This window comes from Vanellus vanellus, assembly GCF_965231255.1.
Source record: "Vanellus vanellus genome assembly, chromosome: 10".
Classification (NCBI taxonomy): Eukaryota; Metazoa; Chordata; class Aves; order Charadriiformes; family Charadriidae; genus Vanellus; species Vanellus vanellus.
In genome coordinates, this window is record NC_138915.1 from 1,148,970 (window position 1) to 1,156,389 (window position 7,420).

Consider the following 7,420-nt stretch of genomic DNA (forward strand, 5'->3'; position numbering starts at 1 on the left):
CGTGAGAAGCTGAGTCTCTGTGCTGACCGTAGAATTTGCATGAAAGCCACGTCTCAAGTAAGAGGTCAGTGGCCAGCAGCTCTGGGCCACGGACTTTTAACCACTCGTGATAGCCCCGGTGAAGCGTGGCTGCACGTCGGTGCCTCTGCAATTGCTCTTCAGCCCACGAGGTCGATACCTGCTGTCACGACTGCCAAGGACCGGGGCGGTGGGGCGCAGCCAGCCCGGCGGAGGGCTCAGGGAGGTGCCGGAGGGGTGAGGGTACATCAGAAGTCTCCAGCGGAGAGGCCGGAGGGTTGGTGTCAAAGCAGGGGGTGACCAGGATGGGGAGCAGCGACATTTCAGGAGGTCGATGAAGGAGCTGCAGAGGACAGTGATGGTCAGGGAAAGGGCAGAAGCTTCTGGAGGGCAGAAAATACCTACACGGATTTGGGAACAGAGGAAACTGTGACAGGTTGGCATTTCACTTGATGTTTTTGCCCCTTTCCCCAAGGGCTCTCTTTCCCAAGACAGCCTCTAGCCTGTCCCCCATGGCTCCAGCTCAGGACACCCATCCCAGTCCCCTCCACGTGCAAACCGGTCCCCTCCGGCCGCACTCTGCCCCACTCTCTCCTTCCCCCTCTCCTCCACCAGCTCTGCCCCAGCCCAGGGTCTGCTCGAGCGCTGGGCTGGTGCTGCCCTATCTCCAGGTGTCGTCTCTCCCACCCCCAAAATCTAACCCAGAACCTGCCCCACCAACGCACAGCTGAGATGCATAAAAGCAAAACCCACTTGAATTAAACCTTCAGATGTTGTTGCTCGTTGTTTTGACGAGCTTAGAGCTGGGAAACACCACCTGAGTATCTATGTTTGTATAGGGCATTACTTTTTAAGTGAATATAAACTTTATTGGTGTTCAATAATCATAGAACATCACAGAATGGTTTGGGTTGGAAGGGACCCTGAAGATCATCCAGTTCCAACCCCCTGCCCTGGGCAGGGACACCTCCCGCTGCAAGGCAAGGAAGAGGCGAGCTCTCTGCAGGGATGCTGCGCCCTCCGCTCCGTCCTGGCACTGGTGGGTACGTCTGGGATGGGGCAGGCAGAGAGCGACCTGGGGGATGGAAAAGCGGGGAGTGGGATAACGCTGAGCTGACAGGATAAGGGGAAGGAGCTGACGGTGACCATGGAGTGCTCTCCTGAACCACAAGCTCTGTGTTAAGAGGAGCTGAACCAGGTGGGTTTCGTCAGCCCACGGAGCGGTCCGGGGCCACTAAAGCTGAAGTGGGACCCGTTGCCAAGCCCAGGCAGCAATGAGACACAGCACGTACCGACCCCGAGCCGTGCTTTTACCGGCACCCCCATACCCACCATGACCCGAAGGATGGGAAGGGCCTGATCCTGCTCGTGCCCTCCAGCCGGCGGGGCTGCCAGCTCGCTCGCAGGTCTCACACTCGCTCACATCACACAAACGTCCCTCCAGCAGCCGGCCCAGACCTGTGTCCTCTCCTGCGCCCAGCCCTGCCGGCCCTCTCGCTCGTGGTCCCAGACCCCTGGTCCTCTTCACCGGCCAGGCTGGTTCGGGTGTGCGATGGGACCGGGTACAAGCAGGGGCTAGAGAGCACGGTCACGGAGAAAATAGGTGGGAACTCTCCCTTTTTCCGCCCCCCCTTTTCGTTTTTGCTTTTTTCTTCCCTCTTGGCTCCTCCCAAATAAACAACCCACCCGTAACTGCTTTTCACCCCATTCCTCTCAGTTTTGCCACATCCATGCTCAAAACCACTATTTCCGACACCATTACCTCAGCAACCTCGGAGTACCGTGTCCAGCTTTGGAGTCCTCAGCACAAGGAGGACGTGGACCTGTTGGAGCGGGGCCAGAGGAGGCCCCGGAGATGCTGGGAGGGCTGGAGCCCCTCTGCTGGGAGGACAGGCTGGGAGAGGTGTGGGGGGTCAGCCTGGAGAGGAGAAGGCTCCGGGGAGACCTCAGAGCCCCTTCCAGTGCCTGAAGGGGCTCCAGGAGAGCTGGGGGGGGACTCTGGATCCAGAACTTCGTCCCTGTGGGGGCGGTGAGCCCCTGGCGCAGGGTGCCCCGAGGAGCTGTGGCTGCCCCATCCCTGGGGGTGTTCAAGGCCGGGTTGGATGGGGCTGGGAGCGACCTGGGCTGGGGGGAGATGGCCCTGCCCAGGGCAGGGGGTGGAACGAGATGGTCTTCAAGGTCCCTTCCAACCCAAACCATTCGGTGATTCTATGATTCAGTCTGGTATCCCCGATAAGGCACAGAGCTGTGCAGGACTCGGCTCCCCAGAAGGTTCCCAGCATCCCTCTCCAGTTATCGGGGAAGTTTGACCATTTCTGACACTACAGTAACAATATCCTTGGAGGCAAATGATTACATCGTTCAGAATTGTTGACTGTCATGATTTCAAAGAGGACTTGTCCTCTAAGCTCTAGCGAAGCCGCTGTCACCTTCACGGGTTCGCGGCCAGCTAGGAGCACTCCTAAACAGGGAATTTATTAGCTTGTGCGTTCGCAGAGAATAACCCCAGGAGCGACACCGGCACAAAGCACCCAGTGTTTGTACACCCCGATTAGGTCAAGGTTTGAGCAAGACCTCTCGCTTCACATGGAAACACTCAAGAACGAATTCTCAGCAGCCAACTCGGCCTTATGCCCGTGGTCACTCAGGTATTACACAGCCATCCCCGAGTCAGAGCGACTTCTTGTCCTTACAGCACATTCACGGTCCCCGTCCTTCTTCATAAGCTGCAGCTCTGGAAGTTGTGGTTGCTTTGCTTTTCTTTTCTTTTTTTTTTTTTTTTTTTTTTTTTTAGTATTAAAACACCCTCAGGAATTTGATGGTTACGGGAAGCGCTCCCCGCAGGTACTCCCCCCTCTCAGCAGCGGAGGAGGGGCCTTCGGCAGCATTCCCGAGGCCTGGGAAAACTTCAGAACTTGCCTTTAATTAAGGTGGATTTTGTCTCGAAGTTTTCCTGGAGATCTCACAATGGTGTGACTGTAAGAGCTTCAGTTTGCCAACACACCCAGCCCAAGGAGCTTTGAAGGATGAAGTGTGGGGGAAGCAGAAGCTTTGCCGGAGTCTCTTCCTCCCTCTCTCCGTGAGCTGAAGCGTCCCTTTACTTCCCAAAGGTCCCCCAACCTCAGGAGGTGCATCACAAAATTCAATTTGGCTTCGTGACATCCCAACCCTGAGTGCCGCACTCAGCGGTGTCCGTCGCCTCTAGCCTGTTTTGGACTGATGGACCCACAGTCATGTTGCAGAAGTCCTCACGTGCTTCCGAAAGCCCTTCCCTGCTCAAGTGGCTCCTCTTTGCCATGGGAGGACGCCTCCGTGGGTCAGCTTTGGGGAGAGCAGGTGGGATTTAGGGGCAGCTCTCAGCCCTCTGCAGCTGGCCACAGCCGCCCACGGTCACCTGCAAAAGTCTTTCAGAAACGGAGTTTGCAACTGCAGCAGATGAGCTCGTCCTCACCTCCGCCACCTCCAGCAGCCTCCCAAGAGGCAGAAGATCCCTTCCTCATTACTTTTCCGGTGGTGACATAGAAACATCCTGCTTACCCATCACACCTTTGTAGTTATTTCTAAAAATAAAGTCATAGTGGCATTAAGGTGTTTTCTTTAGATGCTTTTCTTGCTCCCAGAGCTGCGCGCACGCTCAGGATCTGATGTAGCCCACCACCGCCAAGCACCTACTGCGGAAATACCTGAGCATCCATTGCCACGCGATCCACCAGCACATCCCGGCAGCTGTGGGACCTCTGCTTTGCTCCGGGGTCCATGTGCCCCCACCGCCGCGCGACGGCTATTTCAGAGCCGCGAGCGATGCCGGGGCAGGAGGTGCGAGCACCGGGGCTGCAAAATGGGCTCAGCGTCACGAAAGCAGCATTAAGTCTGACGTGTGGGGAGCCACCGCCTCGCACGAAGACGGGGACCTTGTGGAGCCCCACCAGCAAAGGCAGGGCAAGGCTCATCAGCGAAGTGAAGAATGAGGAAATTAAGAATTCCTCCATCTAGAGCAGAGCTTGAGAAACCGCACCGTAATAAGGACCTGCAAAGCACTAAGAGTAATAAACGGGGATTGAAAGTGCATAAATGCTAAAAATATGCCCATTTACATCAGCCCCTGTAACACCCCCGAACTGCCAGGCTTGCGGCAGAGCCCATCGCCCACGGGTGAGCAAGACACACCGCGGCTCCCACCCCCTCCTTCCTGCCCGGGAGCGTGGCCGGGGCTGTTGTCACCTCACGTACCGCTGCCTCCACCTGCATCGCTGGGGGAAAAGACGCCCGCGTGTGGCTAGGTGACATGCCCGGCTGGGTTTTGCCATGCGAAGGTGACACCGTATCCCCCTCATGCTGCCGGTGAGCGGCGATGGGGAGAGCTCAGCACAGTTGGAGGTGTTCAGCCTGGAGAAGAGACGGCTCCGGGGAGACCTTAGAGCCCCTTCCAGTGCTTAAAGGGGCTCCAGCAGAGCTGGGGAGGGACTCTGGGTCGGGGAGGGGAGAGACAGGAAGAAGGGGAACAGTTTTACACTGGAAGAGGGGAGATTTAGATGAGGTATGAGGAAGAAGTTCTTCCCTGTGGGGGCGGTGAGCCCCTGGCGCAGGGTGCCCCGAGGAGCTGTGGCTGCCCCATCCCTGGAGGTGTTCAAGGCCGGGTTGGAAGGGGCTGGGAGCAACCTGGGCTGGGGGGAGGTGGCCCTGCCCAGGGCAGGGGGTGGCACCGGATGGTCTTCAAGGTCCCTTCCAAGCTAAACCATTCCATGATCTATGAAGAAATCAGCTTATAATCACTGACTGTAGCAGCAGCTGACAGGTAACCACCACCCACATCACCCCGGGCCACAGCGTGTTCTTATCTCTTACTATACATCTTCTGAAAAGCTACACCCACAAAGAATTTATTTGTATTCATTAACATCCGACAGCCACAGCAGTCTGCACGGCAAACACAGCCCCCTTTCTAATTAGCAACGCTTAACGTGACTTCTGCAGCGCCGATACCCCGCGTAGGTGCTGGGGCATCCCCAACTCAAGCAGCATCTCTGCCAGCCAACGCGCTGCGCAACGGGTTTGGACATCACCAAAAACGCCCGTTTTTCCCAGCTTTTGCGATAAAATGGTACGTTTTCCTAGCGAGGATCACCGGGTTTTGGGATGCAGCAGCTCCCTCCTGGCTTCCTCCTCAAAAACACGCTGGGGATAGCGGAAAAACCCCCACCCCACCTATCAGAGAGCCCAACCGGTTATTGCTGCTCACAAAACCACACACTTTTCCCACCCCCAGGACTTAACTTTCCCTTCGCTTTGCGCACAGAAAAACCCCCACGACCCCCTTTGCCTCCCTCCCCCGGGGAAAGCTTTGGGGCCGATCTTGCGGACCGCAACTCCTCAACGCGCCCGTGGGAAAAGCCTGTCCCGGTATCACCCGATTGCCTTCCAATCCGCTCCACCTGGAGCCGCGCTAAAGGAAAAGCGGTGGTTTACAAGATCCAGAAAGATACACACGACGGCTGCCAATAGGACATAGAAATAAAACGCACATCTTGTGGAAATCGAGATTAAACCTAAAAACGGGAGGAAAAAGCTTACGCGCATCCTTCATCCAGCCTTGTCAGGGCTGTCTCTGTCTTCAACCTGTTTTTAGAGAGCTCACCCCGGTGGAGCACCTGAGCTTCTCCAGAGGAGCTAAATTACAACCCAATTACAAACAATCTCGGCGTTCAAAATATACTCGTTTTTTCCTTCCCTGAATTTATGCAGGGAATAGTTTTGCGCCCTTTCTTGCGCATCGCCGAGCGTAAAGCGTCTGTCCCCCCGTCCCCCCCGTCACTCCGGTGTTTTACATTAAACGCGCGCGTCAGCAAAACCCAAAGCTCTGAAGGGAATAAGCGCTGGCAGCCGGAGCGCAGGCAGGAACCAGCAGCGCGTGTGCCGCCCCCTCCACTCGCTCTCCCGAGGTACCGGAACAAACGCACTGCTTGGCAGATGCTTTCCCCTGGAAAAAAAAAAAAAAAAAAAAAAAAATCAATTTTCTGCAGAACCACTGTTCTACCAGAGGGATTTTGATGCAGGACAAAGGGCTGATGCTCTTTTCCCTGCGCTCAGCCGGATTACTCGTGCTCCCTGTCTTTCACAAGTCTCTTTTCTGTTTTGTTTTGGTTTTTTTTCCTCTTTTTTGACACCGAAGTCTTTACTCAGCAAATGTTGGTAGTGAAACTTCTGCTTACATTTCACTGGGGCTTAGGCATGCGTATTTAAAAGTGTCCTTAACTGGTGCTGGACGGGGATTGTTTCCCTAAACACACAATATTTTCTTGGAATATAACTCCGGCTTCTGAGAATTTTCATTCCACATCTGCTCTTCTGCTTAATAGCAGCCTTTCGCCTCTTGCTTCCTCTTACAGCTTCTGCTTCCCTCCTTTCTAGTCTTTCTTTCCAAGCTCAAATTTTTCATCAAAATCTTCTTAGAATTCCTTGCTGGTACTTCCACAGGGCAGGATGCTGCGAGCCCCAGGGGAGCCCAAACAGGCCTTCCTGAACCACAAAGCCAATTTTACCTTCAGGTTTTTGTTGTTGTTGTTTTGTTTTTGTTTTTTTTTTTTTTTTTCAGTAAAACAATAAAAATCCCTGCCTGTAAAACATTTTGAGCTTTGGCTGTTCTGAGATATCAAACTGCTTTTGAGCAACGGGTTTGGTGGGGAGCCCTAATGGCTATTTTTACATAAAACTCCCCCTTTTTTGCCCCCTTTTATTAACCAGGAGTCAATCGTACCTATCTGGTAGATGGGTTGGTGCGAAATAAGAGCAGAATAATTAATGACTTGGAAAATCTCACTCTGGTGCCATAATCAGCAGACTCTTCGGAATTTAAGGTTTTCCCTTTATTTCATCAAACCTGTTGAAGTCATGAAAGGGGGACCTAGGTGACGATTTGCTTCCCTCCCTCACGCAATATATTTATCCCCGTCACATTCCCGAGGCTCAAAGTGCTACAACAATACGGTTAATGAACAGTAACGAACTGGAAACGGGCACTGCCCATTAGCAGTGTGGCAACATCAACGAATACGCAATTTCTCTGGCTGATGACTAAGGAGATCTTCGAAGTTCAAACAGAGAAAGGTGAGGAGAAAAGAAAAGCGACGGTGGGTAAAAGTAGCAGATACCGATTGTTTGGCGCGTGGGACAGAGAGAGTACTCACATGTCCCTGCTCAAAATCGGCAACTCAAAAGAGATGCCTGTGCTGCTGCAGATTATTTAAGAATTTAAGAAGAGGAGGAGGTGTAAGGAAGAGTTTCCAGGGGAGTTTGTTGCTGTGAGGTTTGCACGTATCAAATACATTTAGTATTTCCCATGCCATAAGCAGCGGTCCGCCCTTCCTGCCCGTCTCCGAGGTTAATCACAAGGAAATTCGTTTGC